The sequence below is a fragment of the Lygodium microphyllum genome, chromosome 7, assembly GCF_053477565.2.
Source record: "Lygodium microphyllum isolate KBCC chromosome 7, Lygodium_microphyllum_v1.1.10, whole genome shotgun sequence".
Lineage (NCBI taxonomy): Eukaryota > Viridiplantae > Streptophyta > Polypodiopsida > Schizaeales > Lygodiaceae > Lygodium > Lygodium microphyllum.
This window is the reverse complement of record NC_141141.1, coordinates 61,220,756-61,244,803: the sequence shown is the minus strand read 5'-3', so window position 1 is coordinate 61,244,803 and position 24,048 is coordinate 61,220,756.

Sequence of the window (24,048 nt, the reverse complement as noted above, 5' to 3'; positions counted from 1 at the left end):
AATTGAAAGTTAGTATGCTAAAGTGATTGGAACAAGAAAAAATAGAAATTAGCATATTTTATTGACAAATAAATCAAGAAAATGGAGAAAATAAGAGAAAAAATAGAAATAGGCTTCACAAAATAAGGAAAAATATAATGATTGTTTGTGGATATATGGTAGTGGCAAAGCATGAGGTTTAGGCTCAGTTTTCCCTATCTCTTTGTTAGAGTTTGTGATTTATCGCTTTTCATACATCAAAACGTGACAAAATGAACCTCTACACCTATGCAACGAAAGCAATACCTAAACATAGGGGGGTGGGATGTTTGAATGGTGCGATTTGCGTGGTGATTGTTGCTGATTTTCTAATGCATATCATGATATAGAGTTTGTTGCATTTTAATTAAGAGGATAGTAGCACGAGCGTTGTCTCGGTGCTATCCTTACATCGTCGCAATGAGTTAGTGAATGAGCATTGGAAAGCCTGGTTGTGCACAACACATTTCTGATTTAAAATTATGTTTGAGCACTTTAGGATCATCCACTTTTGCATGTGCATGTCAACCATGATATCAGAATACAAAGGACTGGATGCATAGCACCTATTTTTGATGATGATGACCCATGCTTGAGTGTGGAAAGGCAACCTAAGCCATAGGATAGATGTTCGTTTCTTGGGAGATTATTTGGTAAGGATGCATGATATCTCCTGGAATACGTTTGAAATGAAAGAATGTAGTTTGTTCGTTTGTTCTATATGTTAAGCAGTGCATCAAGGGGCTAATCCCTACGATGTAGGAGAGCTGCAGTGGGGCCATGGTGATTCCACCGAGAGGTTGCCTCCCATGTATGTGATTATCGTGGCATTTATTGCCAATGTGTATGGGTTCTCCCTCTGTGGATTTTATAGAAAGGGAAACGTTGGACTACAAAACTATAAACGCATAGATTAGGCTTTAGGACAGTTCGTCCTTTAGCAGCAGATAGACGCTCCTAGCCTGCGAGGCCGTGTGGGTGTGTTTGTTTGCATGAGCATGAGGTCCGGCTAGTGCCATAGCCAATGCCGGCCCATTTGAGGTCCCATCACTTATATACTTAAAATATATATGGCGAGTATTATGTTGGCACATAGGCAGAATAGATGAGAGAAAAGAAAGATGTAGAGAGAGAGGTAGAGAAATTGGCAACACACTAGGGACTGGAAGATGGACCAGTCCCCCCTTGTGGAGTTATATTATTCACAAGGAGCAAGCTCCTCCATTACATATAAGCCAATTCTTCCTTGTAGATCTTGGAAAAAAGATCACGGTTCCTTGCACCGTATACAACCGGCTAACACTTGCACAACTTGGAAGTTGGAACCTTTTGATCCTTCTTGAGTCTTCTTCTCTCCTACACAATATGTGTAGGGCTCTCCTCTTAGCGCTTGATTTCAGCAGAGCTTCCGCAGCACTTGCACCTTCTCTTCTCCTCTTGGAACTTGATTTCAGTAGAGCTTCTGTAGCACTTGATTTCAGTAAGGCTTTCGCAGCACTTGCACGTTCTCTTCTCCTCTTGGATACATGCAAAGTGATGCTTCCTTCACCTCTCTCTTACACCCAAGGAGAGCCTCCTTTTTTATAGGCTTTCAAGAGCTTCTCTTCTTGGAGAGAGAGTTGAGTTGATCTTCATGCAAGATGTGGTTATTCCACTCTACAGCACTAAATTCAAGATATCTCTTTGTGCATTGTTTGGATGAAAAAACGTCCAACACAAAAGTTGTAGATCTCGTTGTTTTCGATAACCCACGTAACCCATTTTTAGAGATTATTTTTCTATTGTGAGATATTTTAAAAATGGATTTTCCAAAAAAATAGCTTTCTAGACTGTACTCTTAACTTGTGGTCCATGCAACCACCTTGAGTCACAGATAAGGAGAGTTCATTAGATTGCATTGGGCCTCAACCTTAAGATTGAATTCCACACAAAAGCTTGTGTTATTTTAGACCTTAGAAAGAGAAAATCGCTTCTCTCCTCACTTTCAAAGGATCACGTCTCTTGTATTTCTTAGTGAGAGAATTCCCTCTCTCGTCTTTCTTAATGAAAGAAAAGACCTTAAACCTTGACTTGTAGGGGAGATGATGACCCCAAATGAATGCAATTCTCATTACACACAAGTAAACACTCCCACGTGTCCCTGGATGCACACATAAATACATATACACAATGCTAATGCACTTCCTCTTCTTAGAACTCAATCCATCTTCATTTATGTGTAACTCCTTGGTTCTTGTGTACACTCTTACACTTGGTAGACACTTCTTTCTCCCTTCATAACTTGTACTGCCTGTACCAGATATCCCCATCACAATGCTCTGATCACCCCATTAAGTGATGCACTAGGAATACTGGTCTCTAAATGGTCTCATGGTCATGCTAGATCATCATCAACACTTAAAGCAAAGCGAATCACTAATTTATTGACATGAATTTATTAAATAGAGAATGCATAATAAGCAATCAATTTAGTGATAGATACACCTCAACTGCCCAAGAAAAAGAGGAGAAAACAACAAAAACAATGGCAGTTGCAAGTGGCTATAGGCGCTAAGAAGATTGAGACCAAGAGTGTTGAAGAGCTGAGGAATAAAATATCGAGTCCACCCACGAATGAACCCATTGCCATATCTCTTAATGGCGGTGAAACCTCAGACACATCTGTGTATTCTGATAAATCAAAGAAACCATTACCCTCAATAGTTGCTTGCAATGCTCAATCTACCGACAATAGAACTTACATTGACCAATCAAGAGTGGATACAACATTGTCACAATAGGAAGCAAAGCCTTAGGAGAAACATGAAAACCTTGAGGACATTAGCAATCCTAGCATTGCTCATCTAGGCCTGAGCCCCAAGCTATGCTAAAGCCTAGGGAAACTCCTAGAACCTTGCATTAGATAGCAACTGAGTAAGCCCTCATCGAATATAGAAGTATCACAAAGTGCTTGACTGAGTTGAATGCTAGACTCAGATTATTTGCATGTGCCTATGTCCTTGCGGACATGTGCACACTCCCTAAGGAGAAGCTTGAGAAATATTTTCCATATCCGCTATCCTAGGAAGAGTAAGAATATCTTAACAGGCACTATGACAAGCTCCTACATGAACCCATGCAACTCATCTCTAAGGAGAAAGCCGACAAACTACCCCAGGGGGTCCACTAGGGTTTACCGTATGGTACCACGTGAGTGTAAGGGAGGGGGGTTATTTAAGGAAAGGAAGGTACATTTTATAAGGTAAGGTCCCATAAATAGGGGGTAGATAAGGGGTAGTTTCATATATTTCTTGCACGCAAGTGATGTCTCCTTATTACTACTAATGAATCCCCTGTGCAAACTACGCTTAACTCTCACATTCAACGAAGCACTTTGCCAACCAAATCTCTTACTAAAGTGACAATCAGAGGGTCGAAGTAAATTTGAAAAAAATTGGTTTAAACCTGTGCTACAATAGCCAAACTTGGAGCCCAAGTAGTCTTAGAGGAGCGACTGGCCGGTCTCAAAGAGACCCGACCTATGTGGCACCAACTTCCTTTTGAGTACTGACTACCGTTTGAGATATGGACTGAGCTGGAAGTAGCCAAGAGAACTCTCTGATTGATGAAATTCTCATTGAGGAGAAGCTACATGTTGCCACCAGTAGACTCGGACAAGGCACCATGCTACTCGATGTTGCAAAATATCTATTGTTACCGAGTAGGCTGCCATGATTACTAGATATGTATGCCACACTCCAATACAATCTTGAGGTCCACAATTGGTTTTATCCTCACGAAGTGACATGGATTCATAAACATGAACATAAATAAACAATGTGTTTTGTGACTATGTATAAATAATACCAAAACAAGCAAAGCTAGCACACACACAAGCAATGATAATCAAGCGCATGTGATATGCATCGAAGTCAACATTATGTGATTTAGATAAGTGATGTCTTTTTGAGTTGCACCTGTTCATTATGGTTGAAGCATATGACTTACATGTACTCTCAGGAGTTGCCAAGTGAATGCAGGATGTCACATGTCTCTATACGAAAGCATTCAATGTCCAAGTCACCACACAAGACCACCAACCCCATAAATAACCATTATGGAGAAAGTGACAGAAATACCAAGAAACAAAGAGCCATGACGGAAGCCCCACTGTTGGAAGAGAAAATCACCCTTGCAGAAAGCACACATTGCATTTGAGCATGGCCCAAAACATATCATTGGCTACTCTCTCTTTGTTGGCCAAACTCTAAATTCGGGTAGGAGCCACGCTCTCAACAATGACAAACGTTTCTTCATCAACCAGGATTCAATTCACCAAATGCTTTGTAACGTGCCCACCTATCGTCTATTCAGGCATGTTTTTAGCGGTCATCGAGAGATGAAACTAAGCGATGCTGCCCGTCACTCCCATGGAATGTTATGTGGTTTGTTGTTTAGGGTTTCTCGAGTCCCACCTCGCAACTATGCGGCCAAACCCATTGGGATCGACCTGAAATTCGGTTTGCTAGTGATCAAGGTCTCCTAAAAACATTCTAGCATCGGTTCCTGGACATCCTTCTTTATGCAAAAATACCCAAGTTGAAGCAGACCCATGCCACACTTAGTTCAGAGAGAATGGAAAATGAGAGGAATGCGTTGCTCAACCTCTCTGCCTATAGGGCATACTCCCATTTTGGTCCCCTAAAATGACATAAATCAGGGTTCTAACCTAAAAATTCCTAAGTGTCGGTCATCGATATAACCTTGTGAGAAGCCTCCTAGTTCTCTGGGACCACCCTAAGGGTCCTAACCTAACAATTCCTAAGGGTCAGAGTCGTTGGTAAAACCTTGTGAGAAGCCTTCTAGTTCTCTGGGACCACCCTGCCGTAGGACAGACCCGTCGGCCCATCCATTTCCCTCAATAGGAGTTCTTTAGTTATTTAATTAAGTCCTATCACCTTTATGTGTGACATTTAAAATCAAATTCCTTAATTAAGCCTTTTAGGGAATAGGGTTCATTCACGTAATTTATATCACATACATGAAAACAAAGCAAGCAGTCCTTTTGACAAACAAGTTTAAACAAGTTTATTAATTGATCTTCAAGTTAATATTTGTCTCTTGCCCATACATAAGAAATTATATATCCCTTCTGCCCGATAGAAGTATCTGGTCCAAATCACATGGCACCATAATTTCCAACTTTTATCTAGAATAGGATCTTCCAACGCCACAGACATTGGGGCCGCGGTAGTCTTCAACTGCATTCCGGACGTGGCAAGGGGTGCCCATTATTGAGATATCGAGCTCCACTCGTGATATGCCAGGGTGACCGTTGTGCATTTATGTCACCGACTTGTCAGTTGCAGATGCGGTTGGTACACCACCCATGAATAATAGCTAGATGATAGCTATCCTTATCTACTCTAGTTCGTGGCTCAGTTAGTATGCCACCTTAGTTAGTTGAGTTTGGTTTGAGACCCATATATAGGGTTCTTCTATTTCTATGTACTAGAGTTCTTTTTGGCTTACACAACTAAGAAGAGGAAAACTGTTTTCAGCCTCCACCTTTGTGTGTATTCCCCCATTGTGCAAGCAAGAAAGCTACAAGTGAGACTCCTTCCTTCTCTCCCACAATCTTGACATGGTATCAGAGCCTTGTTCGTGGTAAGGAGCTCAAGAAAGCAAACCAAGTTTGTGGTGTTCTGGTAAGAGGACCAGTGTTGCTTTCATTTTTCTATTTTGGGAGCAAGTCTCTACAGGTAGCACAGCCGGAAAGTGCAAGAGTGCATTGTCTCAGATTGAGACGCCGTTCGCGGTGTAGTAAGAGGGCAGTATATATTGCGGGCAAGGGCTTTAGCCCTTGGTTGCTCTATTTTTTTGATTTGAGGCCATTTCGGGGCCTGTTTTGGAGGCGGAAGTTTTCTGCACGCACTCAGGAAAAGGCCCTGTTTTATGCTGTGCGACCACTGTTCTACAGGTCAGTGAAAAGTTACCACAGAAATTGCATCGTATGCTTGTGTGCAAAGATTTGAGGAGTTGATTGCTCTTCTAATTTCTGAGGAGCAGAGAAATGGTGGTGCATCTTCTTCAGGAGGACTTCAAAAGAAGCTGTCTTCTACTCAATGCTGGAAGAGGTAGAGGCAGATGTAGAGGAGGCCGACGATCTGGAGGCCGTGGTAGAAATCAGAATATGCAGCATACTCAAGAAAACCAGTCCTATGGAGGAGGACGTGGTAAATCTAGAGGCAGGGGGAGCCAAAGAGGTCGTGGTGGATGGCAAAGAGGCCAAAATGCAAATAGTAATGTTGAATGCTACTACTGTGGTAAAATGGGTCATATGGCTAAAGACTGCTATAAAAAGCAGAATGACATCATGAATGGAAAATTGCAACAAGGGAATTATGCATCTTCTAGTAGACAGGGTGATGACAGAAATGAGCATTTGTTTATGGTGCAACACATGAACAATTCTGTGACAAGTGCAGAAGAAAGCAACGATGTATGGTATGTTGACTCAGGTGCATCAAACCACATGACAGGTCATGTAGAATGGATGGTGGATGCAAGGAAAATGGAAAATGATTTATTTTGTAAAAGAGCGCTAGGCTCTCACCCATGCAAATGCTAAATGGTTAGATGCACGGGTTAAGGCCATGCCAATAGGAAAAGAGGAGGAGAAGGGTTGGAGGAATGGGCCAGACCAAAAAGGGGATTGCCCAAAGGGAATTAGGGTTAGGGTTTTGTATAAAAGGCAAAAAGTGAATGAAGAAACTCATTCTTATGTGTGTGGCCAAAAGTAGCTCTCCTCCTCCTCCTCCTCCTCCTCCTCCTCTTCTTCTTCTTCTTCTTCTTCTTCTTCTTCTTCTTCTTCTTCTTCTTCTTCTTCTTCTTCTTCTTGTTGCTTGCTTGAGCTTGTGCTTTGAGAGAGGGAGTGTGAGAGTGTGGGGGAGTGAGTGTGTGAAGGTGAGGGATCGTGGTGGAGAAGCTCTCCATATTCTCATCTCTTTTTCTTTTCTATTCTCTTCTCTTGTCTTTGTCGCGGCAATGGAGCTTGGAGCATGGAGCTTGAGGATTGAGCTTGCTTGAAGCTTGCACTTGGATTGTGGAGCTACCAGAGTGCTCGGGAGAGGAGGCAACTTGATCGGGCATGGTGGTAAGCTCACTACACCCATAGGTTGAGAGCATGTATGACTAGGTGAGAGATAGCCATTGCATTCGGCTTGAAATGCTTGAAACAATAAGCAATCTGTGGGTCTTGGTGGTCGAGCTTGAGCTCCCTCTATAATTAGCTTCTTTACATTGGTGCTAGAGAAAATCTTTGATCCAATGGAAATGTCATTTTCATGATGAATTTGGTTACAAGACTATGCATAAGGTAACTGGAGGAACAAGAATTAGTCACAAGACTTGACATAGTTAAAACCATGACTAGTTAAGGTTCTATGTAGTAAGTCGGGACTAAATTTGAGGACCTTGAAGAAGGCATGAAGGAATAATGGCAGATTCAAGGTTATTTTAGTGACTCGTGGTCAATTTGGGTCCATTTTTGAAGGGTTTTGGACTTAACTTGAGTCTAAGAGGGTTTGGAAGAGTTAACCTATAATTACTTTTTGAAGTAGGCTTCTCTTTCCTATTTTCAAGCTTGTGAGAGCTTTCATGGAGATCTCTTCTTATACCTCTTTCCCATGGCCATTACTACTCATGCAACAACCTGCAGAGGATGATTGCTGAGGTCTTAAACAATCTGTAGACTACCATTATGCTTCATCTTTGGCTTATTTCTCATCACGTGATGTAAGAAGATGTCATGGACACTTTGCGCTGATTTTTAGTAGGCTCTTCTCCTCTAAAATCAACAAATGTGTTCATATTGAAGATATTCCCTTTCTTGTTGGATCAAATGCAGCCCTAACATGGAATATTAACCATCTCTTACTTGATCTTTCACTCTTCTTCAACCTTGGAGCTCTCATCATAACCTTAGCTATGGGTGAGCTTAGAAATCATGAAAATTTTAGATATTTCTTGAATTTTTGAGTCAATCATGGTGCCTTTTAGCTTCAAGAACTAAAAGGCAAGCATGTATAACCGACATTGGGCATACATTGATGAAGCTTTAAATCAAGATTGAAAGCATTTTCTCCATTTCAAATTGGGGAAAAATAGGATAGACATTAAATTTAATCAATTTTTGCTTTCCTAAGGCTAAAATCCATGGGGCTTTTATTTTCTACAACTCGAGGATTGGCTTATATTGAAGCATTTCATCAGGATTGATGGCATTTTTAGCCTCTTGAACATGGCAATGCCTGAAAATTCTTGAAATTCTTGATTTTACCAAGAATATGGATTGTTCAAGGATCAAAGGATCTTCTCCATTGAATCATTGTGGACTTCTTCTCAAGTACTGGATTCTCTTGATGCATTGGAGCAATCTTTATGACTGGGAGCTGAAGTTACATGGAAGCAATCATCATGGGACAATTCTTCTTGAAGCTGGCCCTATGTTCTTCAATCTTGATCCATTGATAATAGATTGTGTTGAGTATTGATTAGTTGTGATTCATCTACTACTCTTCATCAACATTAAGAGGTAATTCTATTGCTTTCAGTTGAATCTCTCTTTCCATCCTATTGTTAAACCACTCCCACTGTGATAAAGAGAGATTGATTGTAATAGATCCTTTGAAAATCACCATTGAAGAGCATGTAGAATTCAACCTAGGATTGCTTTATGATTTTTCTTTTCTTCCCATTCATAAATTGATGTCAAATTGATTGCATAGTTCTTCTCCATTCGGTGCACCTGTACTCTTAGTCAAGAAAAAGAATAATACCTATCGTATGTGTATTGACTACCGAGCTTTAAATAAGATCACTGTAAAGAATAGGTATCCTATACCTAGAGTTGATGACCTTATGGACAAACTGCAAGGATCTTCTATATTTAGTAAAATTGACCTTAAGTCTGGATATCATCAGGTGAGGCTAGATAAATCTGACATATTTAAGACTGCATTTAGAACACAGTTTGGCCATTACGAATTCTTAGTCATGCCATTCGGATTGACTAATGCACCTGCCACTTTCAGTAGAATGATGAACCGTATCTTTTTAAAATATCAGTACTGTGTGATTGTTTTCTTTGATGATATTTTGGTGTTTAGTCAAAATGAGAAAGAGCATTATGAGCATTTGTCATTAGTTTTTCAATTATTGAAAGAAAATCAATTGTTTGCAAATCGTGAAAAGAGTGAATTCTTTAAGACAGAAATTGAGTATTTAGGTCATATTGTATCATCTGAAGGAATTAAAGTTGATCCTAAGAAAATTGATGCAATATTGAATTGGCCTGTTCCTAAAAACGTGCATGAGTTACGCTCATTCCTTGGTCTTGCTAGTTTCTATAGAAAGTTTGTACGTAATTTCTCATTACTTGCTTTACCATTAACAAAACTTCTCAAGAAAGGAATTGTTTATCAATGGACTGAAAATCAGCAGAAATCCTTTGACTTACTGAAACGTGCATTAACCAATGCCCCTGTTTTACAGTTGCCTGACTTTAATAGACCATTCTTTCTAGTTGTGACTGATGCTAGCGGATCAGGAATAGGAGCCGTACTAATGCAAGACAATCATCCAATAGCATATTCTAGTTGTAAGCTGAAACCCTCTGAGCTGAAATATTCCACTTATGACAAAGAACTATTAGCAGTTGTACAAGCATTAAGACAGTGGAAACACTACTTAATGGGTTCAGAATTCATGATAAAGACCGACCAGCAAAGCATTAGACATTTAATTAGCCAACCCCAAATTTCTGACCGTCATATCAAATGGGCTTCCTTTATTCAAAGTTTTCATCCTATCATTCAATACCAACCTGGAAAAGAAAATGTAGTTGCTGATGCATTGAGTAGAAGACCTGCAATTCATAATATTTCTGTCATATCTTTTGATTCTTTGATTGCTATGAAAGATACATATCACCAGGATATTACTTTTCATTCTGATTGGCATAAATTAGTTCAAAATAATTTCATTCCTGTTGATTCATTGTCATATAATGATGGATTTATGTTTTATGAGAAGAGACTGTGTATTACTATTCCATTCCGATCTTTTGTTTTGAATGAAATTCATTGTCCCCCATATCAAGGTCATAGAGGTATCATATCTACATTACATATGTTAACTGAAGATTTTTATTGGCCGCATATGGATGCAGATGTATCTAATTTCGTTTCTGAATGTTTGATTTGTCAAAGAGTTAAGAGACATCATGGTTAACAGTATGGATTACTAATGCCTTTGTCTATTCCATCTAAACCTTGGGAACATATTTCTATGGATTTCATTACTGGTTTACCAAATACTAAATCTAACCATGATATGATTTGGACTGTTGTAGATAGATTTAGTAAACAAGCATATTTCATTCCATGTAAGAAAACTTTAACAGCATCACAAGCAGCACATTTATTTTTGAAAACTGTTTTTACTAACCATGGATTGCCAAAAGTGATTATTTCAGATCGTGATTCTAGATTTTGTAACAATTTTTGGATTACACTGTTTGCTAATCTAGGCACAAAGATTGATTTCTCCTCTGCATTTCATCCAGAAACAAATGGACAAACAGAAGCCACAAATAGCACCATTCTAGATCTTTTACGTGCATATACTATCTCTAAACCTCAGACATGGGACACTCATTTGCATTTATTACAATTTGCATATAACAATACACCGCACACATCTACAAAGAAAGCACCTTTTGAAGTCATTTATGGATATAGATTATCTACACCTGTTGCATCTTTGTCTAATAGAATTCAGAGTGCTGATGATATTGCTAGTATGCATAACAGTATTTTTGATGAGGTTAAGGATATGATTGCTAAAGCCCAACAATCATATACCAAACAAGCCAACAAGAAAAGACAAGCCATGAATTTCAAAGTTGATGATTATATTTGGCTGAGAATAGAAAAACGTAGACTGCAAAGTGTAGATAGACATCCAGTTGTCAAATTAGCTACTAGATTCTATGGACCATTTAGAATCATTCATAAAATTAATGATAATGCATTCAAGTTAGAATTATCATCTCATTGGAAAATTCACAATACATTTCACATTAGTTTATTGAGACCATTTAGAGGCCAATTACCTATCCACCCTGTTTATGAAAACCCACCTTTATTAGAAGAAGAGACTGAAATACTTGAACCAGAAGCTATCATAGACATTGACTATATGACCACTAGAACTGGCCGAAGGTATTCTAGATATCTGGTAAAATTTAAGAACCATCCTGTAGAGGAAGCACAATGGATGCACGCTAGAGACTTAAATGCTTTCCCCACTCTGTTAGCTCCACATTGAGCTAATAGCAATTGAGGTCAATTGCTATCCCACCCCGGGGGTATGATGCCAGAAGGCATATTCCACGGTGGATTCCGTGAGGTTTTACGGTGGATTTCGTAAACTTAGATGACCGGGGCTCATACACAAAGAGGATTCTTTGTGCGAGAAGTTGATGGGGACACCTGTCCTTTTCGGGCGTTTCATTAATTTAGTGTGTACATGGGTGATTCCATAGCGGGTGATTCCGCAAAATGCATATTAAATTAATAAACGTTTATGAGTTTAGAGTGCGCACTCGTAATAAATTGAGGTTAGAATTTATTTCTAACCAGTTGATTTATTTATGTAGCTGAAGTGTGCTAGGTATTCACTTTTGTCGGTTTAATTGTATTATTTTACTAACGATTGTGAATGCTTCAGTTGATGTGTAGAGATAGCAGCAGTGGCGGAGGAAAGCATTGGAGTCTAGCGAGTATTCGACCTATGGATTATATTTTGATAGGCGCCACGCCTATATTTTGTTATGTCTATTGAGGCATTGATTATTGATTATTATTTTGTATGCGCCTATGCGCACGGATATGTTATTTCTATTTGGGACATTGAGATTGGGCGTGCCAGACTCTATGGGCACCATCCATTAGCTTTATTTCCTATTTTTGTAGAAAGCAAACTCAAAAGCTAAAAGCTTGTCATATTTTTGTAAATTGGGCTATTATTGAGCATGAAGATGGAAATATACATAAAATACATGCTTCGTGAAGCACTCACACAAGGCATGGGGGAAGATTGAACCCAATTGGTCTCTTGCTTCTTGTCGTTCATGCTTTTACATTGTTTTGTGTGCAAAAAGGTAGAGTTCATTGTTCTTGGGGACCTTCCGGGATTCACTACGTGAGCATACAGCGACCGATCTGCGCAGCAGGCTCAGCCCATGAAGGTTTAGAACTAAGCTCTCTCTTTTCTATACTTATTGAGGTCTCTTGGGAAGCTTATTTGGGAGCCATAGAAGCTCTCTAACCATCAAGTAGTGCCCAGCTCTCTCAGCAATGTCAAAAATGTGATTTCAGTATAGGTGGCCCCATTTTCTCAGCCTGTCAAAAATGTGGCCTTCATTTCTAGCACCTCTTGAGGCCATTGGCACTAGACAGAGGTCTCTTTTGAGGCATAGGAGCATGCTTCAACCATGGCATTGAAGGCTTGAGCTTGGTATTGACATTTGAGTCTGATATACTTTACTCAAAGACTATCATAACAATCCACAAGTAGTACCAAACATTGCTACATTAGCATTTGATGTTTATGCATGCTTGATACTAGCTATTGATGCCATTTGGTACCTGAATCATGCCCGGATGTTATGGGAAGCTATGCATATGATGTGCCATTGATTTGATGCCAATTTTGGCCTTATTTATGCTTAGTTTGATAGTGAATTTACTAATGTAATAGAGCAATGATGAATCTATTTAACTCGGATTATGTTATGCCTATTGGTCTTGTGTACTTCCCAAATTCTTGTTATGACTATTTGGACGTATATGGAGGTTGGCAAATGTCTTGGATGGTTCCAAAATGTATTTTGAGCCTTGCTTGAGCTCCGTATGCCTTTGCATTTAGTTGACATTGGTCTACACTGGCATGCTTTGTGACAGAGGTTATATCTATGGTCTATGCATGACCCGTTGGTACATGCTTTAAAGCATATGTCAGTGATGCATGCTACCTATATTGTTTGAGCTTCTTTGCCACTTGGAGCTTCAGTTGGGCTTTTAGTTGGATACTTTGGAACCTATTTTGGATGTTTTTTGGCTTGTCAAAGATTGACTTGGGTTCACATACATGATGTATTTGGATGCTATCAAATGCTTGATTGCTTACATGCTCTTGGTGCTCTCATGATGTCTGGTCTTGGCTATGAGATGTCTTATGCAATTACATGCTATCTCTGAGCTTGGTTGCTCATTTTCCATTGAATTTTGTGCCAGTGGGAGATTTATAATTATGGACTTGGATTTACCCAGATCTTGCAGGTTATGCATTTGAACTATTACTTGAGATTTGAGACTGGGATCTCTTATATGCCTTGACTATGATATTTGCTTGGTAGACGCTTCCATGTCTGCTCTTGGATGCTTATGATATGATTTGATCCGTCTTCATTGAGCATACAGGGGCCTTTGTTAGGTCTTGCCAGTGGTGTGTACATCTTGTTTATTACTCAACATGGGATGTATCAGTTGTACTGACGGACTATCTTGACACATTTGAGTGTTTGGCTCATGTTTATTGGTTGTCATAGTGCCTCTGTTATGCCCGCTTGATACATGATCGGACTTGGCAATCTCTATTGTCATTGGATCTCCATTAGCTCACTGTTTGCTATCATTTACTTATTGTTGTAATTTATTACATCAAGTTATTTTATGTAGACTTTGATGTATTTATTGAGCTTAATCATGTCCTTTTGATGTACTTTTGGTACTTGGACAGTTGGTCATTCTAACCATTTCTCTTATTTTTAGCTTGTTTTGGCATGTTTACTACTAATTACAACAATTTTGTTAATGCATAGTTTGCCTTTGTTTGACTCATTATGAGTGGTTATCTAAAAGATATGGCTTTATTTAACATTGCCAAGTTGGATGGCACCAACTATGGCTGGAAATCTCAAATATGGTAGGTTTTGGTACATAAATTACAGATTAAGCCACTAAGAAACAAATGTATTAAACCCGAGAATATGGATAATGATGCATGGGCTAATTTAGATGCACAATGCTAGTCCACTATCATTTCATCACTCTTTGAAGAGGTCCATAATAATGTTGTTGAAGATGAAGATTAGAGTGCATGGAATCTATGGGAAATGATTCATAAACTTTATCCAGGAGAGCATAGCCATGCTTCACAGATGCATTGGCTTAAACAGTTGATGGATCTCCACATGAAGGAGGGGACCCCATTGTCTGCTCACTTTAGCCAGTTTCATTCTATCATGAAGAATTTGCTTCAACAGGGTATTGAGTTTCAGGATAATCTGCATCCTTTTTTTGTGCTTGGTACTTTACTTGAGTCTTGGGATGTATTTCACACTGTGATCTGTACCAAAAAACTTGATGCAAGATGTAGAGATTGCTCTTTTGACTGAAGAAATTAACAGGAACAAAAATGATGCTTCGCAGCTCACATACTTTATCCGTTAGAGGTGGCAGAAGTGGCAAGAAAGATAATGATTGTTATGGGAAGTACTCTTAGAAGTCCTGATCTAAGTCACGTTGACGTAGCAAGTTCCGTGGATGTAAATCTAATCTTACATGTGCCATTATTGTGGGAAAGCAGGACACATACGATCGTAGTGCCATAATATGTGCAATGACAAGCACAAAGAAAAGGGAAAAGAAAAAGTGCAGGAGAAATTCAATGATCGCAGCATTATACCTGCAAAGTCTAGTGTAAACATTGAGGAGATAAATGTCATGTAGCTTGAGGAGTTTGATGGTGACTACATCTTAGCAGTCTCTTCATGTGATGCTTCTCAGCAGTCTATTCATGTACAGTGTTGGCTCTTGGATTTGGGTGCATCTTTTCATGTGACCCCCTATCATGAGTGATTCATACCTATTGTAGTGTATCTAGTACTATGCGCTTAGGTGATGATCAATCTCTTGCTATTTTTGGCATTGGTGATGTCACTCTACAGTTTTCCTTTGGTAGCACTTTTATTTTGCATGATGTACATCATGTACCTGCATTGATTAAAAGCCTTATGTTTGCTCGGTAGCTTGATGATGCACGTTATCATATATGCTTTGGTGATTCTGTATGGAAGACAACTCATGGTAGGCTTGTTCCTACAAGAGGTGCCAAGTCTAGCAGCCTCTACCCCTTGGTTATATCTGGTACTATTGACCATGTTTTGTTAGCGGGTTCTATCCCACATATATCTCTCTAGCATGCTCGTGCTTGTCTCAGGCATATGTCACTTAAGGGAATGAAAATGCTTAGTGCTTTGCAATATCTACCTTTTGACTGAATACTCACATTTTGAGTTATGTGATCATTGTTTATATGGCAGGCAGACTAGGAATTCACATAAAAAGTCTGGTATTCCATGCATGGGTGAGCCTTTGGCTCTTGTGCATTCAGATGTATGTGGACCCATGCCCTATCAGTCATTAGGAGGTGTGAAGTCTTTGTTACATTTATTGATGATTATTCACGTAAGGTTTGGGCTTATCCCATAAAGCAAACATCTAATGTCTTGGCCGTCTTTCAACATTGGCTTGCTTTAGCAAAGAATCAGTCTGGGCATAGGCTGAAATGCCTAAGGACCGATAACGAGGGTGAGTACATCTCACGTGCCTTTGAGTAGTTTTATGATGAGCAGGGTATTAAGCGTCCGTTGACCGTTGCCCCTTACACCCCTCCCTAGAATGGTATGACTAAGCTTATGAATAGGTTTATCCAGGAGAGGGTACACAATATGCTTAGTCATGTAGGCTTACCACAACATTTTTGGGCTGAGGTAGTTATGACTGCAGTGCATATCATTTATAGATTGCTTTGCAGTGGCATTGACCTCTAGGTTGTAGAGGAGGTATGTACAGGAAAGCCTCCCTCTTATACTCATTTGCATGTCTTTTGATGTGAGGCATTTTTCCATGTTCCCAAGAACAAGTGCAATAAGCTGGATCCTAAAAGTGTGAAATGCATATTCCTTGGCTATGGAGATGCAGGTGAGATGTGATATCATCTCTGTGATCTGTAGGCATTGAAAGTCATCTGCAGCCATGATGTTGTGTTCCATGAGGACAAATTGCATAGGCAGCCTGAGAAGGTAATGGAGATACACAGGGTTATCTTTTAGGAGGAGCTACATGTAGATGGCGTATTTCCTCATCCTCTTGTATCTATGTACATGTTGCGCTGTCTTTTTTTCATTTTTTCTTCTCACTCCTGACTTTGGAAAATTCGCTTTTAAGTGGGAGGTTGTTGGGGGTAAAGGCGCCTCTGCCTAGCCACTTGTGTATTACTACACTCACAGTACCCACACCTGCACACTATAGGTGACATACGTTCATCACTGTCATTCTTTATTCTTTCAGTGACATTTGAATAAAGGGAAGGCCGGTCATACATTGTCATTATTGGAGTTCCCACATTTGGAGTCTCTCTCTTTCTTGCTCTTGCTCCATGATTCCTTGGGTTATCGTCCTTCTATAGGAGGTCCATCAAGAATTATTCTCATGTGGTGGCTCCATTGATGGATATGCTTAAAAAAGAGGCTTTATTTTGGGATTCCATAGTTGATGAAAGTTTTAATGCGCTAAAATCTATTTTAATTTCAGCACCTATCCTTGTATCGCTGGAATTCTCTAAGGGGTTTATCATATGTGTGGATGCTAGTGGAAGAATTGGGGCTATTTTATGTCAAGATCATGGAGTCATAAATTATGAAAGCCAATAGATTGATGACAGGGAGTATCAATTACATGTTTATGAGCAAGAGATGTTGGAAATATTGCAAGTTATTAAAAAGTGGCACCATTATATCTATGGCAACCATTTCAAGGTCAAAAGTGATCATCATGTGCTGAAATACTTCCTTACCAAATTTGTCTCCTAAGCAACGAATGTGGTTAGCTACTCTTCAAGGATATAACTTTGAGATATCCTATATAGCTGGAAAAGATAATGTGGTAGCGGATACCTTATCAAGACTATGGGTATGTTCCATTTCTACCATTTCTATTGTGCATAAGGATTGGATCCATGACATTCAAGAAGAGTGTCGTAGCTAGAAATTAGATTGCATATGAGCCTTGGACATAGATTAAGAATCTTCATGACAAGCACAGTCTTGCATCTCAAATATATTGACTGAAACAATTGATAGACCTTCACATGAAGGAAGGGACTTCTATGTCTATACACTCGAATGAGTTTCACTCCATCATTAGCCATTTAGCATCATAGGAGATTGAGTTCAAGGATACTTTGAATCATTTATTTTTCTTGGTACTCTACCTAAGACGTGGGACACTTTTGGTATGGCTCTCTATGCTAAGGATAAGCTGAAATTGTAGGATGTTGAGAGTGCCCTCTTGACAAAAGAGATGAACATAAATAATGTGGATGCTTCCCTATATCACATGCATTCACTGTGAGAGGCCAATAGGATGAAAATGGCCATTGTAGAGACTTTAATAGGTCTTAGTGTAGGACATGTGGACAGTCTCGTGTCTATAAGTCTGGTTTAAATTGTCATTACTATGGGAAAGCATGTCATATTCGACCATAGTGCCATAAAATGTACCAAGACAAGCGCAAGAAAAAGGGAAAGGGTAAAGTGCAAGACAAAAATGATGATCATAGCATTGTGCTTAGTAAGTCTAGTGTCAAAATTGAGGAGATTAATGTGGTGTAGCTTGATATATATGATGGCCTTATCTTTGCAACTTCTTCTTTGAGTGCTTCACAACTGACTGTTGCTTTGTCAGGATAAACTTATTGTTGGTTGATAGATCCAGGGGCTTCCTTTCATGTGACCCCTCATAGAGAGTAGTTTCACTCCTATCATAATATGGCAATGAAATGTTTAATTATAGTTCACTCCATGTTCTATATTGTCTCTATCTCTTTCTCTTATTGTGCATAGTATTCTCTTATCTACAAATTTTTGGTTTTCACTACAATATATACCCTTTTGTATCCTTGTACATGGATTCAATGCCCTTGAATCCCCCTATACTATTTGCTATCTATTCTTGAAAACCATCAATAAAAACAATTTTCCCTTTTCTTAGAGACAAAAACATCCTCCATATAGCACTCCCATAGTCTTTGTTTACAACAATGCCATCTAAAAACCCTTGAACTCTTTAGTAGTAGATGGAACACGATAATATCTGAGAATATCTCCATTACAAGGATGATTAACATACACAATTAAGAATTGTAATCCTAATTTCTTGATCTTTGCATGTACTTCTCAACCTATTTCTAAGTCACTTTTTACACCACATGCTTTCAAGCAATGAATGATAGAAATGCATTCCATGTGCACTTCTTTTGGACATAACTATTTGAAACATTTCAACACCTCATTGTCAAGTCCATGCTGGGCATACCTTGAAATAATGATACCTAGATGGACAACCGATTGATGTCTTTAATGAGAAAATTGCAAGGGGCATACACATCTATGAGTGATGTTGCCACATGGAAATCTCTTTCCAAACCCCTTTTTAGCAATTTAGATAAACCTTGTACCCTATTTTTGAGGCTTTTGTTAAGCTACAATCTTTCAAGGAACCAATGTAAGTCACCACATTTGGAGCAACAACCTCCAGTTACTTTGTCTAAACAAAGCAACACTTTGCTAGCTTGTGTGCTTTTACAGTATCATGCAATCAATGCAGTCCATGAGACAACATCATGAGGAGAGTACTTGCAAGACATGGAGACTAGACCAAGTAATGAAAATTTCTCAAGCGTGCACTGATCTAATTGGCAATGAAAGTAAGACACAATATGCATGATCAATGGCACCAATTTGGACTAATGTTTCCATAAAGTGATCACCTAGGGGCCTTGACAGTTCAATAAGGGTGCCCTCATCACAAAGTTCAATAGCAAAATGAGACCTTCCCTTTGAGCATCAACAAATAATGCTTGGAGAATCTTTGTGCACATTTCAAGACCCTACCCTTCTTCTACAACTGTGGCATCATCCTTTTGTACAAGGGTGACACATACTTGTAGGGAAATTGTGATTGTTTGTTGGATTGGACTGACTCCTTCTTGCATGAACTATTTGTAAAACTATAAAGCCATGTCTCTTTGGCCCTACTCCACATATGCCAAGAGCATTGAGGGCCACATGATACCATCATGGTGAGATAATGCATGAAAAACACTCAGATTTCTCCACGCATCCAAACTTTCCATAGAAATTGAGGAGGGTGCTCCTAACAAAAATATCAGAGTTATCGAGCATCAGTGCATGCAATGCTTAACCTATTCCCAAAGACATCAATCATTTATGAATAAGATCATCTTTTGTCCCAATTATATCTTCAATCTTCACCTTCATAAGACTAGATACCTGGGTATCGATAAAAGTGTATTAATAAGGATTAACACCTTCCTCATGCATTTTCTTGTCAAGTTAAAAAGCTTTTGGTCCTTCACCTTATTCCATGTACACAAACAACATTGCACCTCATGACACAATATCTCATTGTGAGAGTTCATTGAACACGTTTTTTGATTCCAAGATGGTGTTAGATTTTATGTACATGCTCAAGACATTGTTAAGGACAAAATGTTTAAAGTGAAACCTCTTCTGACAGCATTTGCAAGCAGTATTTCACCACGTTGAAGAGGACCTCCAAGCCTACAACATTTCAAAAGGCTAACAAAAGTGTGTTGAATTTGCTCCATGCTATCCTCTTGCATGCAATGATAGGGCTCCATTGCATCAAGCTTTGCAATCAGTGTTGCAGGCAAAGATTGTTAGATATGCTTAATACCCTACCCTCGTAAGGTGCCACCTGTGATCCATAGTGTTCAAAGTTGTAAGGGACCCTAAAAGAAAAAAAGAAGAGAGAGAGGTAAAGAGACTAAGAGCACACACACAAAAGCAATGGAGACTTGAGCATAGAGAGATAGGGCTAAAATCTTCTTCTTCTTTTTCTTCTTCTACACAAAAGAACTAAGTATACAACATGATAAAAGACTAATATGAAAGTACCAAAACATATATACATGTAGTCACTAAGTCTGAACTTGCTAATAAGGAAAGAAGAGGTGGCACAATGAATGGGCCATAACCAAGGATGGACTATGTGGATATAGTCTAGCTATAGAATAATTGGTGTATTGTCATGTCACTCACCTAATATGCTATTGAATAATATCTTATCACATCACCAAGGCAAGTAGTGGATGCTAGCTCATATAGAGCTCAACATCTCAACACTCTTTCTTGAGCTCATCATGAGCTTGTAAACTCCAAGCATGGTCCTAAAGCGTTGAAGCTTCTTAGCTCCCAAGGCCTTAGTGAAAACATTAGTAGCTTGATCCTCTATACTGACATAAAGTAAGTCAATATCACCTACCAAAACTCACTCCCAAATGAAATGGTAATGAACCTCTATGTATTTGGTCTATGTATGATACATTGTGTTCTTAGCCAATTGAATGCTACTAAGATTATCATAGAAGATGATAACCTTTTTGTCCCCTTGCATCCCCAAATCACCAAGTAGCTTGTGTAACCAAGCCACCACATATATTGCAATTGTAGTACCTCTACACTCCATCTCTATACTGGACAATGAAATTTTCAATTGTTTCTTACTACTCCAAGTAATAGCAGCATTGCCAAAGAAAAACATAAAACCACTTGTAGGCCTCCTGTCTAAAATACTACTAGTGCAATCTGCATTTGTGTTACCATGCAAGTCTAATGGTATGTCTACACCATAGAATAAGGTATGTATAATGTGGACTTGACATAGCATAATGTGTGCAAGTCTAATGGTATGTTTACACCATAGAATAAGGTATAATCTAATGTGGACTTGACATAGCATAATGTGTGCTACATTGCATCCAAATGTAGCTTTCGTGAAAGCTGCATAAACTGACTCTCCAAAAAAATTGTATAATTTAGGTTTGGTAGTGTAGTGATTGTCAAATATATCAGGATACCCACAATCTTCTGATACATAGTGACATCCTCAATCAAGTTACCCTCATGTGCACTAAGCTTAGCATTAACGTCCAAAGGTATAGAAATAGGCTTGTAATTATCCATACCATATTTTTTTAACATATCCAACACGTATTGTCTTTGTGATAACCATATACCCTTAGGATTCTGGATTATCTCTATGTCAAGAAAATAGAGTGACTCTCCCAAATCCCTCATCTAAAATTTGGTCTTAGAATACTATTCACATGATTAATCTTTGTCTCACTATCATCCACAATGATAAAATCATCCACATATATAGTAATGATCACAATACCTAATGAGATAGCAAGCTCAACACGTGGATTTTGACGATGGACCACTTGGTTAGATAGGTCTACACATCTACACTTAGCACATTGGTAGTAATTATGATCCTCATATAGCCATTGACTTATCACTTATTATATTTGATTGTTACACCTACCTACAACTGGCATAGTTATAGCACTAGTCAATTAGTATAGTCAGTTATGTATTGTTTGACTTAGTAGGCTACTTTCCTTTATGTTGTATCTTACCTATACTTTGTGTGCATTTTATGTGTTGGCCTCCATTTGTCTTTTTGTATTCTTGATGAACTTCCTCTTATGTGTATGTTGTGTGTTGTAATATTCCGCTGCTGATGTAGTATTCACCGTCATTATGAGGACCCTCCCCTTTTATTTCCAAAGTAAAGACAAAATTTATTATTACATTTTCCCCCTTGTCACCGCTGACGGTTGGCAGAGGGAGGGGGAGTTAAAACCACACGTCGACGAGGGAGGGGGAGTTAAAACCACACGTCGACGAGGGAGGGGGAGTTAAACTATGAGATGGAGAGGGGAGCCATAATTCAGTAGAAGTAGGTGAAGGGAAAGTAGAACTATAAGTTGACGGAGGGAGCGAAACACGTAAATGAGACGAGTGAAGAAGATGACGATTACGATGGGGGAGGGGCATACATGTGCTTCTTGTGTTGGTGGTAAATGCATGGCAGGGGTTTGTGATAACAAATTGCCATGGGAAATAAAGGAATGTTTCCTTGGAAGGTGATACTAAGCTGATTGTTTTGATTGTGCTTGACTCTTAATTGGATTAATTAAGGAAGGATATTTGCACGGGTGGATCATCTCCAAGATCGCACCATGGCTTACCCCCAAAGGCCACTGCTCGTTTCACTGATCGAAGGTCAAGTGGTGAAAAGGCCAACCACAGAAAGTGTGTCTCCCTCCTAGGTTGCTTGGGGTCAGTGGAGCTCTAGACACCCCTTGCCGAGTCGTCTGGAACGGAGTTTAAGACTGTTATGAGCCCAATGTCTAGAAGTGTTAGAAGATCCTATTCTAGATATTGGATGGAAATTATGGTGCCATGTGATTTGGACCGGGTACTTCTATTGGACAGAAGTGAATATATAATTTCTCCTGTATGGGCAGGAGACAAAAATTAACTTGAAGATAAGGAACTTGATTGTCAAAAGGATTGCTTACTCTGTATTCGTGTCTGTACCATAAAATTACACAAATGAACCTTGTTCCCTAAAAGGCCTAATTAAGGAAGCTGATTTTGAGTGTCACACATAAATGTGATAGGACCTAATTAGAAAAATAAAGCTATCAAGGAAAGCGGGTGGGGGTAGAACCCCGATGGGTCTGTCCTATAGTAGGGTGGTCCCAGAGAAACTGGGAGGCTTCTCACAAGGTTTTACCATCGTTTGACCTTTAGGTATGGTTAAGCTAGAATCTGATTCATGTTGTTTTAGGGGATTGGAATGGGACTATGCCCTACGGGCAGAGAGGTTGAGCAATGCATCCCTCACATTTCCCATTCTCCTTGAACCAAGTGCTGCTTGGGTCTGCTTCAGCTTGGGTATCCGTGCGAAAGTAAGATGTCCAAAATCCGAAGCTAGAATGTTGTCAGGAGACTTGACCCCTAGGAACCAAGATCTCAAGTTGATCCTAGTGGTTGGGTTCGATCGCGAACGTTCTGTTGCGAGGCGGACTCGGGAGACCCTAAGCGACAAACCCCCAGAACATTCCATGGGAGTGACGGGCAATGACACTTAGATTCGTTCCTCAATGGACCGCTAAGACGTGCCTGGAAACCCGATAGGTGGGCTTGTTACATGTGTTTAGCATAGTAGCTCAAGCAAGTTCCCTCACCACTCAATTCTTGACATGGTATCAAAGTGGCATTATTAAGAGAGGCTAGTTTAGAACGTTGAAGTGAGGGAGAAATAGTAAGAATTCGAGCAAGCAAGCAATGGGTAAGAAGCTCTCCCATTCTTTAACTATTTGTCTTAGATAGAGCCTATAGAGGTACTAGAAGCAAGTAGAGTAAAAATCTTAACTTTTTTTGAGATTTGGTGTGCAAAAAAATCACTCTATATTTTGCAATGTAGCCCTTAGGGATAATTTGTTGCTTTAGGGCAATGTAGCCCCATTTTAGACTCACAAGATTGTGGACAATAGTTTTAGGATATACTTCAATTTTGACCATATTAATAAACGTGGATGCAAAAATTACAAATTTCAAATATGTAAGTTTTAAGGTGTTTTCTAGGAATCAAACATATTTTTTATCTATAAACAAGTTGCAGATTACATGTGATATTGAGCAGTCAGTGAAAAAGGCTACTTGGTGTATTGCTATGCACTTGTTGTGAAAGGTTGCAGAAGACTTGCTTGCTGTTTTGTAGTATCAATTTTGTAATAAGGGTAGAGAATAGTGGAAACCCTATCATTCAAACAAGAATAACTATCTATCATGGAAGTTTTGTATGAGAAACTTTCTTATTGAAAAATGCATTTACAAGTTCATTTCAAGTGAAGAAAAGAAGGATAGCTGAGTGACCTTATGACTCCAAATGAATTAAAGGCATAGAAAAAATGGAATGCAAAGGACAAAAAGGTGGTATTGGCTATCTACCATCATTG